Source organism: Schistocerca cancellata, chromosome 2 (assembly GCF_023864275.1).
Source record: "Schistocerca cancellata isolate TAMUIC-IGC-003103 chromosome 2, iqSchCanc2.1, whole genome shotgun sequence".
NCBI classification, from domain to species: domain Eukaryota; kingdom Metazoa; phylum Arthropoda; class Insecta; order Orthoptera; family Acrididae; genus Schistocerca; species Schistocerca cancellata.
In genome coordinates, this window is record NC_064627.1 from 367,193,057 (window position 1) to 367,215,865 (window position 22,809).

The window sequence follows — 22,809 nt, forward strand, 5'->3', positions numbered from 1 at the left end:
CTTAGGTTAGTTAGGTTTAAGTAGTTCTAAGTTCTAGGGAAGTGATGACTTCAGAAGTGAAGTCCCAAAGTGCTCAGAGCCCTTTTGTACCATTTTTTGAACGGTAAAAAAGTAGGAAGCAATGGATGGCGTATTGAAAAGAGATTATAACATGGGCATTAGGCATGCAAGCGGGCAGTAAAATTTCGTCACAACCTTTCAAAACTGGAGAAGGATTAGAGCAGGGGTGCTGCCTACCTCTTACATTGTTTAAAATTTAGGGTAGACCTACCTAACTTCGAGATATTAAGGTTTGTGAATAAAGTAGCAAAACAAATATTCAGTCTAGAAATTTTATGTTTTACATGTAAGAGACCAATGCATTTCTCTGATAAGCAATAAGAAAGAACATTTAAGAAATGAACAGCAGCTGAAGTTATGAAATGTAGTGAACAAAGTGGCCAAGCTATTTAATTTTCTTATAGCATAGCTAATTCGGTGACACTGTATACTTAACTTCGTGATAATGTGTTTAATTCTGTGATAATTTTCTTTTGCATTGTTACGTTCACTTAAGGCTCTTTTCATTCATTTTCAGCATCAGCGTCACTAACAACTGGACAAATATTACACATAAATACCATACAATCATCATTTATATCTGTTTTCCGTATTTCCCTTAGTAGCTCTGCATTCGTGGAGGTATGTACCGTCTACGCAACTAAATGTAGGCAGTTTATTTATGGCAACAAACAAACTGCCTTCATTTAGTTGCATAGACGGTACATGCCTCTACGACCATACAATCAGTTGAGTCGATGGACTGGCGATTTTCATGAAACCATCGCAGAAGAAAACACCTCTGAATCCAAGGCTTTTATTTTTTCCACAGCTGTAGCTATGTTAACATGTGGCGCAGATGTCACCGTTTCTTTTGTTCTTTGACTTCTGTTTTCCCTTACACACTGATTTCACTCTGCTACAATGATTCGGTTAACATTAAGCACTCAGCACTCCGTCTCCAGGCCACAAGTGGCCCATCGGGACCATCCAACCGCCGTGTCATCCTCAGCTGAGGATGCTGATGTGGAGGGCCGTGTGGTCAGCACACCGCTCTCCCGCTCTTTATGATGGTTTTCTGTGACCGGAGCCGCTGCTATTCGGTCGAGTAGCTTCTCAATTGGCATCACGAGCCTGAGCGCACCTCGAAAAATGGCAACAGCGCATGGCGGCCCGGATGGTCACCCATCCAAGTGCCGGTCACGCCCGACAGCGCTTAACTTCGGTGATCTGACGGGAACCGGTGTATCTACTGCGGCAAGGCCGTTGCCGGTTAACGTTAAGGCCGAACACTATTTCCTGCGTTTGTATTATGGAATTAACTAATTTAACTTCCAATTCACTCATAACGGCAAACGGTATACCCAATTTGCCAATGGTCATATTGTATTTGTCACCATCACTGCAGTCTATATAGTTTCTTTAAGTAGTTCACAGAATAGAGGAACGTGTAGCAGCTTTGTACATCGACAACTTCTCTTCCAAAACTTTCTTAAGTGCTCCAACAGGGCTCTCTTCTCTGTAATGGGCTTCAATGCTCCTTTACTTATTATTCCATATAACCATATCACGACAGTGCGACCCTCTTCTGTAGCTAGAGTCGCTGGCAGATGCATGTGCAGTGGCGTTCGTATCGGACATAAGCCGGTTCGAATCTTGGTTCAAATGGCTCTGAGCACTATGGGACTTAACATCTATGGTCATCAGTCCCCTAGAACTTAGAACTACTTAAACCTAACTAACCTAAGGACATCACACAACACCCAGTCATCACGAGGCAGAGAAATCGAATCTTGGTGCTGGTTGAAATTTTCACTTCCTATATTTGGGCAGCAACAGGAGGAGGAGTGGTAGCAATAAGTTTTTGATCACCAATCTTGGCGCCAATATCCTGGTATAAATTTGAAAGCTCTCCGCAGTGTCTGATGAAGTGTGGAAATGTGACAATTTTGTTGGTGATCCGTTCATCAGTTGGGGGTGTTAAGCTTGCCAGTCCTACTGATGCCTTTCGGGACGTGTAGGCTACTCGCTGGCACCGTGGTCCTCCATCTCACCTACATTCGCAAGTACACATACGACACGCCTCTCACATATCCTCAAGGAAGCTGGCCAGTGTGCACGGAAGAACCCACTCGGTGGGATGACCCAGCCAACAATGCCATACGACATTCTCATTTTTCACAAGTGTTAATAATATTTCGATTGTATATCACTAAAACTGCGAAATAATTATGTCCTTCTGTTTGCACTGAGCTATAAATTCAGAACGGTCTGAGATGACGGAACCAAACCACAAGAATCACAAACGGACGTGGGGCTGCCTCATGTTCATAACGGTTGCTGGCGACCTTAAGTGATCCTGACACAAAGGGCAGATCAATGTCGGCCTATATTTAGCGCGACTGGTTTATCTGTGGAAGACACCTGCGCCCGGTGTCAGATTACATCTCTCTGAAATTACACGCTACCGGTGACGCGGGCTTGGCAGAACGTTACTGCATGCGAATTAGCGCTTTAGTATCTTGTCATCCTGGATCTGGTCCTTAGGGACCTCGCTTTTAAAAATAAAATCAGCACAGACATGTCGCGCCAGAAAGCTATGTCAGTTTTCGCATACGAAAATGTGTGAGAACGCGCCTGCTGTGCCTGTATGGCTAGCCGAAATAACTGCATAAAATACTGTAGCCAACGTAATGTAACTACTCGAATCCTCTGAGGGAGTAAACATATGCATTTTCGAAACAGAAATGCTCTTGTCAAAGGACATCAGTTCGATCCTATTCACAAGTTTGGACAGAAATATTGCGACCGTGCATCCACTACAGAGCTGCAACAAAAACTGCATATACAGGTGTAGCGGATATAAATTCAGACACTTTTATGCGTGGTACCTTAAGATGTACACGTATCAGTGTGTTGGTTGTTTTATCTCTGTGTCAAACAGTCTTCCCACAAACACGGCACAAACTGTACGTCCTGATGAGTTCTGCACGGTCGTAACTGCACCACTAAGTGGACTACGCCCACTTACCATTTTGCGGCCAGGAGTCTACCCTGCAACAGCTCAGCTGCTGCCCACGGAGAAGTAAACATTAATGCCTTGGTCTTGCCACACCTGCTTGGAGGTACTACCCAACCTAAAAACATCCGACTTGTAATAGCTATATTTATTAGACTGCGAGTGACGTAAATACTGATGTAATGTTTTTCAGTCCACCGTCCTCAGAAATATCTGCACTGATACCTGCTACGCCCGGTATTCTTAATGAATTTCAGCGCAGAAGTCATGACAGTAAAAACGCACAGAAATCCGATTAGCAAGGGAAAAAACAATTGGGCCAGGTTTTCGTTACCGTGGAGAGTTTACCTGCATACTGCAAAATGTTTTGCTAGGGTGACAATCAATGTTGTACGAACCTGGCGTCCGAAACACAGGCCCACCCTTCATCAGGACGACTGCACAGCACGTCTCGTCTCTAACACTGTCCGTCAACGAGTGGGCCCTTGCACCAATCCGAAAACCATTGATTATTCTTCCGTGGTTGGCTTCAGGCAATCTACTTCACTGGCTCCTCCCAGGCTGCCAACCCAATTGGACTCTTAAACACGCTCCTCTCACAGGAACAACGGAAGAATCTCTTTTAAGTTTCACGTTATGGTTGATTCAGTCCCAAGCCCGGACTGACAATATCTCTGTCTTCTTCCCCCATTGTAACTTAACGGCTTCGGTCTCATTTCCTGTTTCAAGAGAATCGGTCATTGTACAAAATTTCTCGCGATATGTGACCACTTTGCGTATATATATATATATGTCCAAAACTGGACTACAGATCTCTTACGAAAAGACACAGTTTATGAGCACAAAGAAACTCTCATCTCTGAACACAAAGTATGGCACGATTTACAAAACAGCAAACTTCAAATACCTCGGTGAAACACTACAAATGAGTGGACATAACAGAGACTCAAATGAAGAAAGAAAGACTAAACTGGACAAGGCATACAAAGTAGTGTGGAATCATTACAACAAGAAGTCTATCTCACAAAAAGCCAAATTACGCCATTACGACACGGTGGTGCTCCCCGAGGCACTATATGCAGCAGAGACCACACTAATCCGAGGGCATACACGTATCAGACAATTAGAAAAAGTAGAACGGAAAATACTTAGGAAAATATTTGGCGCAACTAACAACAATGGAATATGGATCAAGAAACCTACAGAGGAACTGTACAAACATACGGAGACAATCACAGAAAAGATTAGAAAACGCAGACTACAATTCTATGGACACCTATACAGAATGCCATCACACAGGCTGACCAAACAGATCTTTGACTGGGTAACCACTAGAAACAACAAATGGGTGGCAGAGGTAGAAAACGACCTGAACCAGCTCAACATAACAGCAGACACAATAAACGACAGAATAAAGTTCAGAAACATCATTAAGAAAAGTAAACTACATGAGATACAATGCGACAAACGAACAGGCATAAAATGGACCGAAGAACGAAAGCAAGATCACAGCCAGAAGATGAAAGAAATATGGGCAACCAAAAAGGCAATCAAGATGAAGCCGAAGACACGAAGCCGACAAGAAGCATGGACAGAGGACCGGAAACAGAAACACAGCGAGCGAATGAGGGAAGTTTGGGCAGCAAGGAAGGCAGCAAAAGGAACTGGCCATGTAGTTTAGTCCAAATGCGCTCTTTAAGGGCAAAACACCAATAATACCTCATTGCTTCAATATCACACGCGCAGTTTTCCAAAAGTAATAGTGGTTATGGTTTAACGTTGGGTCGGCAATTCGGTCATCTGAGGCAGAGCACTAACTCGCATTGCAGAAGAATGGGAAGACATCTGATTGTGTCCTATTCAAAGGAGCTATCCCGACATTTTCCATAAGCGATTTCTGTAAACCACGCAGAACATAGGCGTTCAGACAGGGACTTGAACCGCCATCCTCCTGAACAGCAGTCCGGTGTCTTGCCATTGCACCACCTAAGTCGATCTCGCAGCTCAGACTGAATACTGACTACTGGGTCTAGCGTTTGCTGGCCACATTTTCACAGGGTTACTAGTCTAAGAGAAAGGTCTTATTTGATACCGGGATAGCAGCCAACCTAAAACGGTACTCTACCCGTAAAACCATGTGAAAGCTTACATCTAAATTTTGAAATCTTGTTAAGACTCTACAGTTATTCTGCAGAGCTACGTCACATATAGTTTCTCTGACGTTGTCCTCATAAAGAAATGTAAAACGTGTTTTCTCTTTCTGCACTATCCGGACAAGTCATGCACACCGATTGGATGCAGCAAGTTCTCTTGTATTACTCTCTAGACTCTCGTGTAGTCAATATTACTTGTTGCAGCTAACTATCTTACACTGGCTCAGAGGTTCTCATCAGTTGCACGAAGTTCCACGTCAGTTGAGGTGTCGATCTTCTACATCTCCCTCAGCTATGGGTAGTAGGCTTAAACATTCAAGCCGGCCGGTGTGGCCAAGCGGTTCTAGGCGCTTCGTTCTGGAACCGCGCGACCGGTACGGTCGCAGGTTCGAATCATGCCTCGGGCATGGATGTGTGTGATGTCCTTAGGTTAGCTAGGTTTAAGTAGTTCTAAGTTCTAGGGGACTGATGATCTTAGATGTTAAGTCCCATAGTGCTCAGAGCCATTTTTTTTTAAAACATTCAATGTGAAACATCCCCTTGGAAAATTTAGGAATGATAGTGCTGGTAATACTCTTACGTTATTTGATTTTCAAACAGCTGAGCAGAACAGAACGTACTCAGACATTTCTCTCTTTAGTTATTCTGATCAACGTTAAACTGACACACAAAATTTTTAGCGCAACGCAATGTGACTTCCAATAATCTCTACAATAGAATGGCCCTGACTAACAATAAACTCTACCTCTCATGAATCACTTACCTCACAAAAATCTTCGTTACTCGAACTACTGCAATACAGCGAGCGCGAATACTGCCAGCTAAATAAAAGATTCTAACTACTGAAGGCACTAACTACTGATAGGCATCGTTAGCAAATGAAAGATTTTGATGGAAAAGAAACAATGTATTTACTTAATAATGTTCAAAAGTCATCATATATATACCAGTTCATGATATACAGTTTTACAAATTTACTCTTTCAAAAATGGCTCTGAGCACTATGGGACGCAACTGCTGTGGTCATAAGTCCCCTAGAACTTAGAACTACTTAAACCTAACTAACCTAAGGACAGCACACAACACCCAGCCATCACGAGGCAGAGAAAATCCCTGACCCCACCGGGAATCGAACCCGGGAACCCGGGCGTGGGAAGCGAGAACGCTACCGCACGACCACGAGATGCGGGCAAATTTACTCTTTCTGATGGACACACGTCCAGATCGTCCGCTCTCAAAATTCTGCCATCTCTCTCCCCACATCCACCACTGCTGGCGGCTCACATCCAACTGCACAACGCTACGCGCTGTTCACATCCAACTGCCCAACACTACAATAGCGAATATTCAACAATGCCAACCAGACACAGACTGCACACAGCACAGCCAGTGATTTTCATACAGAGCGCTACGTGGCGTTACCAACATAAAAACCTAAACAGTCTACTTACAAATGCTCCCTAAGGCGTTATTTTAAACATTTCATAGAAGGAAACCTTTCATATATTGCTGGTACGTTCTGTTTCTGCGTGTTTCCCATGATTAATGTGATTACCAAGAGAAGTACAAAATCAGTTCTTTCTGGACTTTTTTGTCCACATATATGCATTTTCATCCCTTACGTCTGAGGAAATTTTCCTAAAAGTTTGGCTGTACTATTTGTTACACCGTGTTCATACGGGGTGATTGAGCGGCCCGTGTTGATAGCTTTTAAGCAACCCATGACACCTTCAAAAAGCAAATGCGAAATTTTCTTATTCTCTCTCTCGCTACGTGAAAAATGTTAGTCCTACAGAAAAAAATGAACCGGAGCTTTTTGTAGGAAATTTAATAAAGTTAAATTTTCTACAGGGGCACATTTACTTTAGAGGCCTCAAGACAAACGCTTTTGAAGTTCACTATTGTACGTTTTTCTAGAATAATTCTAAAACTACGGCCTCTAGCGAATTCGTATCCCAGTACAAAATTTAACTACATTAAATTTACGAGAGAAAGGTCCTACTCATTTTTTCTGCTGGTCTAATAGTTTGAGCTTATCGAGCGAGAGATAAAATCTTGAATATGGTACGTGAAGGTGCATAAAACTCACGGGTAGGGGCAGCTGAATCATGTAAGTGCATATATCTGGCATTTTTACTGTGAAAGAAAGGAAGATTAGGGTTTAATGTCCTGTCGACATCGCGGTCATTAGAGACGGTTGAGCGTGGAGAATACGTGTGGTGTTAGCATCTAGTAGGACCAATAGTCGGGTGAGCTGTCAAAGCGAGTCCTCGACGTGGGTAGTTACGTTGAGGCACCGTTGCGTGCCGACTGCGAACCGCCGGAGGCCGATAGAGAATCCAGCAGCCCCTCTCCGCCGCGCCGCTTCAGCTAACGGAGCGCGAGCAGCAGCGGCGGCGGCGGCGGCATCGCTCGAGTTACGAGGCCGGCCGAGGCAGGCCAGGCCGGACCAGAGCAGGCGGGCAGCCCGCCGGCCGATTCCCACGAGCACTCGGCCCCCCGCCCACCCGCCTCCTACTGTTACGGGGCGGAATCAGTGAGGCGAGGGCGGCCAAAGAATCTCGCGGCACAAAAAAACTCGGGAGGGCTGCCGCTGCCGCCTCCGAGCCCTCCCCCGCGACCATTCAGCCGACGCCGGGCCACGCTACGCGATGAATTATGTATGGAGATCACCACCGCCCCGTCCGATCCGGTTGTACCCTACGCGTGACCCTGCACGACGCGAGAACTCCTTTCAGGTGATACTCTTTTTTAAAGGACCTCGCTTCCCCCTCTCAGACAGTTTTCAGTATACAGTCTGTATGGGAACGTTTTTGTCCTGTAGGAATGCGCGGACGAAGGATATCATTTACACCAAAGAGAAACACCCTGTGCGATTCCCCGATGACAGTCAGCTGTTCTAATGTCAAACATATATGTTTATTCAAAAATAGTTACAATTCATACACTCTAAGAAAAAAACTGACGACGGGCCACGAAGGAATGAAGCGAATGTGACGGAAGTCGGTAGATGCGATACACGTGTACAGACAAAAAAATAATTACAGTTTCAGAAAAACAGGGTGATTTTAATCCAATCCGGAGCTGCTTCCAAACGTTCTCGGTGGTGGGAGGAGGGGGGAGCAGATCCAGCGATCTTCCTATCCAAGGTAGTATTTTAGTCCATTAAATTTCGGTCATGCAGCCGCGCAAATAAAATTTCCTCCACCGATAATGCAGGTCACAGATGCTGGTCGGCGGCGGAGAAATACGCTTACACATGCGCCGCTTGTGGCGAAGGCGTACAGACGTTCGATTCGCTAATCGATGTGCGATCGGCGGCGGTGACACCATGACGACTTCTCTGCAGTTTAATTGCTCCAAGAGCCGGATTCCATGCTTAGTCCAAATTAAAACCTTTATCTCTATTTATTTAATTATTAGCTAATCTAATCTCCATAGCTTCCTTGAAGACAGAATCCCAAAAGCAAGAGGTGGATGTTAAAATCTTCACATCACTGTAATTCATGGAACGCCCTGTATTAATACAATGTCCGGCCACAGATGACTTAGTGTTTGGGAGGCACGAAGACAAGCAGCAGAGCCGGCCGAAGTGGCCGAGCGGTTCTAGGCGCTTCAGTCTGGAACCGCGTGACCACTACGGTCGCAGGTTCGAATCCTGCCTCGGGCATGGATGTGTGTGATGTCCTTAGGTTAGTTAAGTTTAAGTAGTTCTAAGTTTTAGGGGACTCATGACCTCAGAAGTTAAGTCCCATAGTGCTCAGAGCCATTTGAACCAGTTTTTGAAGCAGTACAAACTTTCGCTATGTGCGTAGTGCCATTACTTGCTGAAATGTAAGTCTATAATAGCTTGCAATGAAGGGCAGAAAAAGGTGTGTAGAATATCGGCATCGTACCATTGTGCCGTAAGAGTACCACGGATAACAATCAAAGTGATTCTAGAGTGAAAAAAAAACGGTATCCCAAAACAATTAGGTTGGTATGGCACCGCTATCCATGGCATCTTCAGAAACATCTTCGGCCTGGAACCTCACTGACTGGAGTAGAATTATCTCTAGTGATGAGTATCGCCTCAAAATGAGTCCTACGACCAGCGACGATGAGTCGGGAGACGTCCCAGACAGTGGTTCGGTGCCAGACCGACTGTCGCCCGCCATACATATTCGTTCCTCGTTTGAAAAACACTTAGGTGTTTTATCGCATCTGGACTGGCCAGAAAAGTCACCCGACATTTACCTCGTGGAAATTCTCTGCGACTATATCTAACAGCAAAAAAACATTCCCGATATTTGGTCACTCAGCGGGAACCTATCATCAATGAGTAGATTCAGATAGATACAGCATACCTCAAGAAACTTGTGGGCTCCATTTCTCCAGTCGAGGCAGTTATCAAGGTCAAATTCGCCGCTGACATGCTGTTAGAGTGACATCTCCTAGGAGTTATTAATTTTTTTTGTCTGATGGGTTTGTATGTTCCGCCCACTGAGCTCTTTTGTGAAACTTGCTGACAGATCCCCTGTTTGGGCCTCGCACCTAGACCGCTGTATATTGCCGCCTATAAAGCTTCTACCGACTGAGCTGTGGAAGCCCGCTTCACGGATCGCCACCATTGTTTCAGTACCTTCCGTGGCTTTTGCGGTTTGCTGATGTCAGTAGGCAAGGAGAGAATTGCTCCGTTGCGAAATCTTCAGAAATTTTAAGCTCATGATATCTCGGAAGGAACGTGTACCTGACACGTTTACAGCTACATGAATTCCAGGTATACAAAGCAAATAATGTGATTTAAAGGTCTTCTCGTAGCGTAAATGTATTTTTCCTTGCGAAAGACAATACACTGTCCACTTTAATGTGGAAAAGTAAAAGCAGTTTTACGACTCCTGTCAACTAGCAGCATGGAAATCACACAATGTCTCAGAAACAACCCACGTGAACAGTAAAGCGTAAAATTTACGGCAAAACATTTTCTTTAATAACTGTATTGTCAATCTGTGAAGATATACTGAAATTATAGTAGCTATACTGAAATTATACTTTCCCTAGACTCAGCTATTAATCCAAACAGACGTAGACGCAAGTGATCCGTCGTGTGCCAGTCATTTTAATCAAAGTGAAAATAGTCCATGTTAAGACCGACGTACACGATGTACGCAGTAGCTCTCAACGGCTGCAAAATCATTTAGGTTAGGAGACGGAAACGTAAGATTACACGATCTCTTGGTATTTCACGAACTAAGGACGGGTTAAAACTATACATTTTACAGGAATTCAGACACAGAAACTGATCTACCGCGAGTAAGAGATTTAATTTTAATAACAGCTGTAAGTAGAAAACTCCGAAAGGTTCTTTTCGTCAGGCTTTGGCGTTCTGAAGGGTCAGAGGCAGAGTTTTTAGTTGACAAGAGGATTGAACTGACCATCTCTGGAATGAACTGCGAAGTGAGCATTTTCACACATACTCATATCAAATTGAACATTGTTGTAAAGCAATCGTAACCAGTTTTATTCACATTCTTAGTGTTCTAATGTAAAACTGATAAAACCTCGAATTAAATATGTGAAGTTCCATGTTATAAACAGGAAGCTGACTAACCAGCGAGCTGATTCCCAGGCAGCCACAGTAGGTCGTAATGGGCTGCCAATGTGAGCAGTGATAGCATGTGGCAGTTCTATGTCACAAAATATGGAAATTGTTAAGTACAAACCGGTTACTTTCTGAAGTAAAACCGAGTCAATCAAAGAGTGGAGAGGAAGTATGACAAGTAGAGTAGAAACTTCATGAGTCATGACGGCAGTCACAAAAAGTGTTTAACGCTTTTATTGCTTTATAGCTCTTCAGAAGAACGGGAAGCTCACCTCCCTGGCAATTAGGAACCCTCATCCGGAAAGAATCCGCAAACCAAGTGGAAAATGAGATGATGCGCCGAGCTGCTTACGAAGGTAGCCTGGCTCGCCCGGAGCAGGATGCGGGTCGGGCACGTGGGGGTGCATAATGTGCGGCAGAGGGCGGCTGGTCAGGTCAAAGGACAGGCCATCTGCCCCAGAAATCCTTTTAGGACGCCTCTGAGCTGCGTCCCCCTCCCAGCCCTTTGTGCGCAATGTCTCGCTGGGTTCGGGCGCGCCAAAACAGCATAGGATCCGACTTGTCCGAAGCTTCTCCACAGACTACAAAGAAATTTTATACTTCTTCTTTAACATGACGTAAGGAGAAATTTTGAAAGCTTACTTATTCAAACAGAGATTGTTGTTCCACCTCTCTCATCAAACGTAATTTTTTTTTTTTTTTTTTTTTGATAACGTCATACAATCTGCAAATAGTAGGCTGTCGCCGACCCTCGATATGGTAATTATTTTTTATATAATTGAGGGGCAAAATCTCAATCTTGATACCACAACAGTCTATTACGCTAAGGGAGGAAAACTGCATAGAAAGCCGTAACATTCGCATCAGTAACGATTTTGTTCTTTTGTGCTGTTTATGTTATATAGATCAACGAGCTGAGAAATCCGGCATTGCCTGGGTGTTCATTTCGACAATTTTCTATTAGAAACGAAAACAAAAAGTGAATTGTATTTTTAATGAAATATCGAAAAGATTTCATTTCCGTGTATTTCTGAAAACACCTATGAAATTAGGGAACAGTTGTACAAAGAAATAAACATGATGTGTAAATGGATAAGTAGATCTATAGATGGCTAATGTTGCCTTACAGTAAGTTTGGTTGCAACCGGTCGAGTGGTTTAGGAAAACATGAGGAACATACACACATACATACATCCATTTTCATTATATGTATGGATTAGCCACCTGCATCGAGTTTTATCTGAGCAGCCAGACCTATCAGATCGTAAAATATCTTCGGTCGGAAAAAATTGGAGAAATAGATACAATTGACTGTTGATTTTTCGAAGCTCGATAAATAGAATTTTTCCACAAATCGAATTTCTCGCCAAGTCCATTGAAAAACCTCGATAAATCGAAAAAAATCCTTTGAGTTTTGACTCTCTCGATAAAATGAACAGATGAACAGATTGTCATGACAGATCGCCCCGAAAAACTTTGCAGTTCGAAATCAGCGGCTATCTAACACCCGGTAATTCGAACTGTTTTGTCAATTGTTCAGCTAATTGTTTCCCCAGTCAATTGTTCGCGACACTGCTTTGTTTTCTCAACAATGCATACGTACTACAGTACATAAGTCAGTTGTAAAAATTGACTATCACAGAAAAGAGAGAAGTTATTGACAACGTGGAATGAGGAAAGGTTAAAAGAGGATGTAGTGAAAAATTTTGGGATTCCGTTATCCTCGCTACCGACAATCCTGAAGGAGAAAGATAAGACTGCTGAAAACGTAGCATACAGAGGGAGGCTAAGTCACTCGCTGTTAATCTGGGAAATCAAGGGCTCGCCGCTACAGACTGATGGCTCGCTAACTTTAAAGAAAGACGTAACTTCGTTTTTAAGATGATTTGATGATCACGTGGAAGCACTGACGACAATTTGTTCGGCATGGGAACATGACTGAAATTGAAGCTTTGACCTGTATTGTCGAAAATTTGTGTGTCTTTCCTTTGAAATATTAAAATAAGTAAAAAAAGTAATTAACGTAAAGAATTAACTTATTTGTTATTTTCTGCTTAAGACTGACGGTCCTTTGGCTGTGTAAACAATTTATGGTCGCAACTCAATGCAATCAAAAGATGTGTCGATTCATGTCACATATTTTGATACAAACTCACTCCGCAAAACCTATAGGGTACCGCCCACTGACTTAGAATTATGAAATGTACTAAGGAACAAGGTTTCACAGTAGAAGAAAGGGAAAAAATCGGAAACATTATCTTGGAACTGATCTCGAAAGCACTGAAACACCCGGGAACGGTATCTTGGCAATAACGATTTCAGTACCAGGCAAAAATCGTCGAGATTCTTGGTTCCCAAGTGAGACGAACTATCTATATACGTAACTAAGTTTGTACGGAGTCCTCGGTGCGCAAGTCCTACCCATACTCAGCAAAATTTTGATTTAACTTAGTTTTTCCTTTTTTCGCCTTGATCAGTCAAACCTAAATTACTTAAATTAAACTTTCAGGTATTCATACTTTTTGAGACGTCTCTTGAATTTCGAGCTATCGAGAGTCGACTGCACCTTATTTCTGATCTGATTATGCAACTGCGTGGACATCAAAGTACAGACACGTGCGCGCAGGTCAGAAAGGCACGATTTTTGTACTAGATATGCACTGAAGCGCCAAGGAAACTGGTATAGGCATGCGTATTCTATTACGGAGGTACGTAAACAGGCAGAATACGGCGCTGCGGTCGGCAACGCCTATATAAGAGAAGTGTCTGGCGCAGTTATATCAGTTACAGCTGCTACAATTACATGTTATCAAGATTTAAGTGAGTTTGAATGTGTTGTTGTTGTTGTCGACGCACGAGCGATGGGACACACCACCTCCGAGGTAAAGATGAAGTGCGGAATTATCCTGTACGACCACTCCACGAGGGTACCGTGAATATCAGGAATACGGTAAAACATCAAGCCGTCGATATCACTGCTGCCGCAAAAGGCACGAACGGGACCAACGACAATTGAAGAGAATCGTTCAACGTGACAGAGGTGCAACCTTTCCGCAAATTGCTACAGATGTTAGTGCTGGGATATCGACAAGTCTCAGCATGCGAACCATTCAACGAAACATCATCGATACGGGCTTACTGAGCCGAAGGTCCACTCGTGTACCTTTGATGACTGCACGACACAAAGTTTTACACCTCGCCTGGGCCCGTCAACACTGACGTTGGACTGTTGACGACTTTAAACATGTTGCCTGGTCGGACGAGTCTCGTTTCGAATTGTATCGAGCGGATGGATGTGCAATGATACGGAATCCATGGATCCTGCATGTCAGCAGGGGCTGTTCAAGCTGTTGAAGGCTCTGTTATGATGTGGGGCGTGTGAAGTTGGAGTGTTATGGGATAACTGATACGTCTGGATACGACTCTGACAGGTGACACGTACGTAAGCATCCTGTCCGATCACCTGCATCCTTTCACGTCCATTGTGCACTCCGACGACCTTGTGCAATTGCAGAAGGACAATGAGACACCCCACACGTTCAGAATTGCTACAGAGTGGCTCCAGAAACACACTTCTGAGTTTAAACACTTCCGTCGGCCACCAAACTCCCCCGATATGCGCATATCTGGGATGTCTTGCAACGTGCTGTTCGGAAGGGATCTCTACTCCCTCGTAATCTTACGGATTTATGGAAAGCCCAGCAGAATTCATGGTGTCAGTTCCCTCCAGCACTACTTCAGACATTAGCCGAGTCCATGCCATGTCTTGTTGCGGCACTCTTGCGCGGACCTACACGACATAAGGCACGTGTACCAGTTCCCTCGGCTCTTTAGAGTACAGAGATGATTCGAGCATTGCCGAATCCAAGTCGGGAAAAAACCAGCTAGATCAATCATGTAACGAAAGCAGCTGTTTATATTGAAACTATTAAGGTATCACACGAATTTCAGAGATTTTTCAGTTGTTGCCCAATTGCGGAGGACCATTAACATCGAGCCACTCGTAAGAGGAAATTAGCACGACGGTTTTTAGTGGAGGTTAGGGCGGGACGTGAGATGCAGCGTTTAATTTGGAGGCCACATGCAGGACCAGAGGGTATCGAGGGCAGCAGGCGGTGCGCGCCGGGCGGGGGCCTCTGCGGTTCAAGGCCGCGGCGGGCAGGCGATGACCGCTGCTGCGGACGCCATCGGCAATCAGCCGGCCGCAGCCGCCGGGCTGCCGGCACAAAGGAGTCGCAGGAGCCGCTGCTGGTGCTGCTGCTCAGCCCCCCTGGTCGGTCACCGCCAGCCGGTCCCAAACAGTTAACGCACTACTCACACCTTGGCGAAAGATATGCGTCCTTCTACCGAACTGGATTCGTTAGAATGAAAGGAAGGAAAAGTAATGGAACAGGAGCTTGGAGTGGAGAACGATAACGCAGAAAGTCTGTCTTGATTGTTTGCTAAGGAACCATTCTGGCATTTTCATGCCTTTAGAAGACCACGGGTGATCTAAATGCGGCGGCCGCTGTGGCCGCGCGGTTCTAGGCTTGTCAGTCCGGAACCGCGCGGCTGCTACAGTCGCAGGCTCGAATCCTGCCTCGGGCATGGGTGTGTGTGATGTCCTTACATTAGTTAGGTTTAAGTAGTTCTAAGTGTAGCGGATTGATGACCTCAGATATTAAGTCCCATAGTGCTCAGAGCCATTTGAACCATCTAAATATGGATCGCCGGAGAGAGCTGTAGAATCCAACTTTTCCAGAATACATTTTTTATTGGAACGTCAGCTCTCGGGATTCCAGGAATGACCCTGTCTGTTGTTCACTACGCCCTTCTTAAAATTTACCGGGAGATTAAAATTGTGTGACGAACCGGGACTCGGGCAGGGATGTGGTAGAACAATTTCTACGAAATTTGGAAAAAATATATGTGTGTGAAATCTTGTGGGACTTAACTGCTAAGGTCATCAGTCCCTAAGCTTACACACTACTTAACCTAAATTATCCTAAGGGCAAACACACACTCCCATGCGCGAGGGAGGACTCGAACCTCCGCCGGGACCAGCCGCACAGTCCATGACTGCAACGCCTTAACCGCGCGGCTAATTCCGCGCGGCCGAAATTTGGAAAATTGGAGAGTGATACTTCTGCTAATAAAGCTGTGAGGTTGTGGGTCGTGCATGGAGAGCTCAGTCTGTATAGCATTTGCCTGTGAAAGGTGAAGGTTCGAGTTCGAGGAGGAGAGTAGTGTTTAACGTCCCGTCGACAACGAGGTCATTAGAGACGGAGTGCAAGCTCGGGTGAGGGAAGGATGGGGAAGGAAATCGGCCGTGCCCTTTCAAAGGGACTATCCCGGCATTAGCCTGAAACGATTTAGGGAAATCACGGAAAAGCTAAATCAGGATGGTCGGTGACGGGATTGAACCGTCGTCCTCCCGAATGAGAGTCCAGTGTGCGAACCACTGCGTCACCTCGCTCGGTTCCCAGTACACACTCCGCTGCACAGTGAAATTTCATACTGGGAACGCCTTTATTGTTGAGTTTCCTACAGAATAATTCAACATTTCTGGGACGATCTGTAAAGGTGTGACACGCCACATGACCAAACACATGCGTGATATTTGAAAAACGTCATGATTATCGCCATGTGCTGCTAATGAAATTTCTTTATGTGTGAAACCAGTTTGGGTCCGCAAACCATCATCAGGTTCATAAAAGCATATACAATATTAGAAATTATAAAATCAATGGCGTCAGATAATACAATCCACGAATTCATCACTGTTGTCACAAGGTAATATAAATTACATCATCAATCATAAACTTTTCCAGGTAGTGACCTTATTCATGCTGCTTCAACAGCGGCCGGAAAGGCTGGGTTTTACAAGACCCCTGCAACTGTGGCCTTTCATAAACCGGGCAGAGAGCATGAGAGATTAAAAAAAAATGGTTCATATGGCTCTGACCACTATGGGACTTTACTTCTGCTAAGGTCATCAGTCCCCTAGAACTTAGAACTACTTAAACCTAACTATCCTTAGGACATCGCACACATCCATGCCCGGGGCAGGAGTCGAACCTGCAACCGTAGCGGTCGCGCGGCTCCAGACTGTAGCGCCTAGAACCGCTCGGCCAACCCGACCGGCTGAGAGCTGCACGGAACATCGGAGTTAAACCGGCTCTTACACCACAACAAGCTGGCAGTAGCAGAGCACTGAAGCCATCCTGGCCAGTCCATGCTATACGACAATGTCGAAATTCTAACTTCGACTTCATGGTTCTGAGACCCGGTGGTGAAGGGTGCGGTGGACATTCATTCAGCGGATTTAACGGAGATAACAGTTTTAATCCCAGACAATCCATAAAACCTGTCGCTTTCTTTCATCAGCTCGAAAAGACGTCGCTACTGTGCATCTCTTAATGATATATCGATATACTAGCATGTTTTCAGGGTCCAATTAGAGATTCAGTTGGTAAAAAGCGCTGCAACGTATCATTATCTCTGGCCGGTATGTGTTCTGTGACAGCAAACGGAGTGACGGGTCTTTGATGTTACGGATGTGAGTGTTACATACTGGCAGCTCACTCAGAAGCTGACGGAAGATGCACTGCCGAATAATAGCTGATGAGATGAAATTTCTGCACACACTAAATCTAATTGAACAGCTAGTACGAATTTAAACTGTCACGGCAGCGGAGGTTTCTAACGAACAGTTCTGTTATTCGATTAACAGCAGCACACCTGTGGGGTACCGTGCAGTACTTCTGGAAGGCGGCAGGTGAAGGCGATCTCGTGTGCAGGGAGAGAGAGGAGACGGGCGGCTGGCTGACCCGAAGGCGAAACCTGAGCCCCGAGCGGCGGAGCTGTCTCCTGGTCTGCGGTCGCCGAGGAAACCGGGTCCCAACCTGCGGCCGCGACACACCCGATAGCCGGGGGCGCGTTCGCACGCTGTCACCGCACCACACGCCTACCTGCACTGCCGATCTCTCCTCCACACACAGGCCTCTGGCAGCTTTCTTATTATACACCAGGCGCAGTGCACTACGGCCACTCTGATGATCGAGAACTAGCGAGAGTTTTACGACTTTACATCATGCTGCCACATTTCATCTACAGCACTAAGTCCTAGAGGCATTCGGAGTGGAGGGGGGGGGGGAGGGGAGGAAGGCCAGGCCTTGAACTCACCTCGGCCATCGGCCATCCTTGTTTAGGATTACCATGGTTTGCCTAAACGGACAGAGGACTCCGAGAAAGATGAGGTGGCCAAATTCTTTCTCTATCTTTGCCTTACTCACGCTTTCAGTCCTTACAGTGATCCGTATTGAAGAATGGAAAAGAAGATTGACGATGTGTTAGATGACGAACAGTATGACTTTAGTAAAGGCAATTCTGACGTCACGGTTGATAATGGTAACAAGTCCAAAGAAAAATCAAGACACGTTCATAGGATTTGTAGACCTGGAAAAAGCGTTCGACAATGTAAGACGATGCAAGAGGTTCAAATGGTTCTGAGCACTATGGGACTTAACTGCTGAGGTCATCAGTCTCCTAGAACTTAGAACTACTTAAACCTAACTAACCTAAGGACATCGCACACATCCATGCCCGAGGCAGGATTCGAACCTGCGACCGTAGCGGTCGCGCGGCTCCAGACTGAAGCGCCTAGAACCGCTCGGCCACTCCAGCCGGCGATGCAAGACGTACGAAATTCTGAGAAAAATAGGGGTAAGCTATAGGGATAGACGGGTAATATACACCACTGGCCATTAAAATTGCTACACAAAGAAGAAATGCAGATGATAAACGGGTATTCATTGGACAAATATATTATACTAGAACTGACATGTGATTCCATTTTCACGCAATTTGTGTGCATAGACCCTGAGAAATCAGAACCCAGAACAACCACTTCTGGCCGTAATAACGGCCTTGATGCGCCTGGGCATTGAGTCAAACAGAGCTTGGATGGTGTGTACAGGTACAGCTGCCCATTTAGCTTCAACACGATACCACAGTTCATCAAGAGCAGTGACTGGCGTATTGTGACAGGCCAGTTGCTCGGCCACCATTGACCAGACGTTTTCAATTGGTGAGAGATCTGGAGAATGTGCTGGCCAGGGCAGCAGTCGAACTTTTTCTGTATCCAGAAAGGCCCGTACAGGACCTGCAACATGCGGTCGTACATTATCCTGCTGAGATGTAGTGTTTCGCAGGGATCGAATGAAGGGTAGAGCCACGGGTCGTAACACATCTGAAATGTAACGTCCACTGTTCAAAGTGCCGTCAATGCGAACAAGAGGTGACCGAGACGTGTAACCAATGGCACTCCATACCATTACGCCGGGTGATATACCTGTATGGCGATGACGAATACACGCTTCCAATGTGCGTTCACCGCGATGTCACCAAACACGGATGGGACCATCGTGCTGGCCAGGGCAGAGGAAGAGACCATGAGGATAAAATCAGAGAGATTAGAGCCCACACAGAGGCATACCGACAATCCTTCTTTCCACGAACAATACGAGACTGGAATAGAAGGGAGAACCGATAGAGGTACTGAAGGTACCCTCCGCCACACACCGTCAGGTGGCTTGCGGAGTATGGATGTAGATGTAGATGTAGATGCTGTAAACAGAACCTGGATTCATCCTAAAAAATGACGTTTTGCCATTCGTGCACCCAAGTTCGTCGTTGAGTACACCATCGCAGGCGCTGTGATGCAGCGTCAAAGGTAACCGCAGCCATGGTCTCCGAGCTGATAGTCAATGCTGCTGCAAACGTCGTCGAACTGTTCGTGCATATCGTTGTTGTCTTGCAAACGTCTCCATCTGTTGACTCAAGGATCTAGAGGTGGCTGCCCGATCCGTTACAGCCATACGGATAAGATGCCTGCCATCTCGACTGCTAGCGATACGAGACCGTTGGGATCCAGCACGGCGTTCCGTATTACGCTCCTGTACCCACCCATTCCATATTCTGCTAACAGCATTGAATCTCGACCAATGCGATCAGCAATGTCGGGATACGATAAACCGCAATCGCGATACGCTACAATCCGACCTTTATCTACATCTACATCTACATCTATACTCCGCGAGCCACCTTACGGTGTGTGGCGGAGGGTACTTATTGTACCACTATCTGATCCCCCCTTCCCTGTTCCATTCACGAATTGTGCGTGGGAAGAACGACTGCTTGTAAGTCTCCGTATTTGCTCTAATTTCTCGGATCTTTTCGTTGTGATCATTTCGCGAGATATATGTGGGCGGTAGTAATATGTTGCCCATCTCTTCCCGGAATGTGCTCTCTCGTAATTTCGATAATAAACCTCTCCGTATTGCGTAACGCCTTTCTTGAAGTGTCCGCCACTGGAGCTTGTTCAGCATCTCCGTAACGCTCTCGCGCTGACTAAATGTCCCCATGACGAATCGCGCTGCTTTTCGCTGGATCATGTCTATCTCTTCCATTAATCCAACCTGGTAAGGGTCCCATACTGATGACCAATACTCAAGAATCGGACGAACAAGCGTTTTGTAAGCTACTTCTTTCGTCGATGAGTCACATTTTCTTAGAATTCTTCCTATGAATCTCAACCTGGCGCCTGCTTTTCCCACTATTTGTTTTATGTGATCATTCCACTTCAGATCGCTCCGGATAGTAACTCCTAAGTATTTTACGGTCGTTACCGCTTCCAATGATTTACCACCTATGGCATAATCGTACTGGAATGGATTTCTGCCCCTATGTATGCTCATTATATTACATTTATCTACGTTTAGGGAAAGCTGCCAGCTGTCGCACCATGCATTAATCCTCTGCAGGTCTTCCTGGAGTACGTACGAGTCTTCTGATGTTGCTACTTTCTTGTAGACAACCGTGTCATCTGCAAATAGCCTCACGGAGCTACCGATGTTGTCAACTAAGTCATTTATGTATATTGTAAACAATAAAGGTCCTATCACGCTTCCTTGCGGTACTCCCGAAATTACCTCTACATCTGCAGATTTTGAGCCGTTAAGAATGACATGTTGTGTTCTTTCTTCTAGGAAATCCTGAATCCAATCACAAACCTGGTCCGATATTCCGTAAGCTCGTATTTTTTTCACTAAACGTAAGTGCGGAACCGTATCAAATGCCTTCCTGAAGTCCAGGAATACGGCATCAATCTGCTCGCCAGTGTCTACGGCACTGTGAATTTCTTGGGCAAATAGGGCGAGCTGAGTTTCACATGATCTCTGTTTGCGGAATCCATGTTGGTTATGATGAAGGAGATTTGTATTATCTAAGAACGTCATAATACGAGAACACAAAACATGTTCCATTATTCTACAACAGATTGACGTAAGCGAAATAGGCCTATAATTATTCGCATCTGATTTATGACCCTTCTTGAAAATGGGAACGACCTGCGCTTTCTTCCAGTCGCTAGGTACTTTACGTTCTTCCAGCGATCTACGATAAATTGCTGATAGAAAGGGGGCAAGTTCTTTAGCATAATCACTGTAGAATCTTAAGGGTATCTCGTCTGGTCCGGATGCTTTTCCGCTACTAAGTGATAGCAGTTGTTTTTCAATTCCGATATCGTTTATTTCAATATTTTCCATTTTGGCGTCCGTGCGACGGCTGAAGTCAGGGACCGTGTTACGATTTTCCGCAGTGAAACAGTTTCGGAACACTGAATTCAGTATTTCTGCCTTTCTTCGGTCGTCCTCTGTTTCGGTGCCATCGTGGTCAACGAGTGACTGAATAGGGGATTTAGATCCGCTTACCGATTTTACATATGACCAAAACTTTTTAGGGTTCTTGTTTAGATTGTTTGCCAATGTTTTATGTTCGAATTCGTTGAATGCTTCTCTCATTGCTCTCTTTACGCTCTTTTTCGCTTCGTTCAGCTTTTCCTTATCAGCTATGATTCGACTACTCTTAAACCTATGATGAAGCTTTCTTTGTTTCCGTAGTACCTTTCGTACATGATTGTTATACCACGGTGGATCTTTCCCCTCGCTTTGGACCTTAGTCGGTACGAACTTATCTAAGGCGTACTGGACGATGTTTCTGAATTTTTTCCATTTTTGTTCCACATCCTCTTCCTCAGAAATGAACGTTTGATGGTGGTCACTCAGATATTCTGCGATTTGTGCCCTATCACTCTTGTTAAGCAAATATATTTTCCTTCCTTTCTTGGCATTTCTTATTACACTTGTAGTCATTGATGCAACCACTGACTTATGATCACTGATACCCTCTTCTACATTCACGGAGTCGAAAAGTTCCGGTCTATTTGTTGCTATGAGGTCTAAAACGTTAGCTTCACGAGTTGGTTCTCTAACTATCTGCTCGAAGTAATTCTCGGACAAGGCAGTCAGGATAATGTCACAAGAGTCTCTGTCCCTGGCTCCAGTTCTGATTGTGTGACTATCCCATTCTATACCTGGTAGATTGAAGTCTCCCCCTATTACAATAGTATGATCACGAAACTTCTTCACGACGTTCTGCAGGTTCTCTCTGAGGCGCTCAACTACTACGGTTGCTGATGCAGGTGGTCTATAGAAGCATCCGACTATCATATCTGACCCACCTTTGATACTTAGCTTAACCCAGATTATTTCACATTCGCATTCGCTAATAACTTCACTGGATATATTTGAATTCTTTACTGCTATAAATACTCCTCCACCATTGGCGTTTATCCTATCCTTGCGGTATATATTCCATTCTGTGTCTAGGATTTCGTTACTGTTCACTTCCGGTTTTAACCAACTTTCCGTTCCTAATACTATATGCGCACTATTTCCTTCAATAAGAGATACTAATTCAGGAACCTTGCCCTGGATACTCCTGCAGTTTACCAATATTACGTTAACTTTTCCTGTTTTTGGTCTCTGAGGACGGACGTTCTTTATCAACGATGATAATGTCCTCTCTGGTAAGCCGCCAGGTATTTTATCGTTTCGCCCAAGGGGGGGTCCCTCTAACCTAAAAAACCCCCGTGTGCACGCCACACGTACTCTGCTACCCTAGTAGCTGCTTCCGGT

At 45.1% G+C, this 22,809-nt stretch overlaps 1 protein-coding gene and 1 pseudogene across 2 annotated transcripts in view; both read right to left on the minus strand.

Annotated features, from left to right (window-relative positions):
• The window catches only part of LOC126161756 (annulin), a 474,725-nt gene that overhangs the window by 118,603 nt on the left and 333,313 nt on the right, over window positions 1-22,809 (minus strand). The gene's annotated exons all lie outside the window — the stretch shown is intronic.
• On the minus strand, window positions 1,193-1,310 carry LOC126164254 (5S ribosomal RNA; annotated as a pseudogene).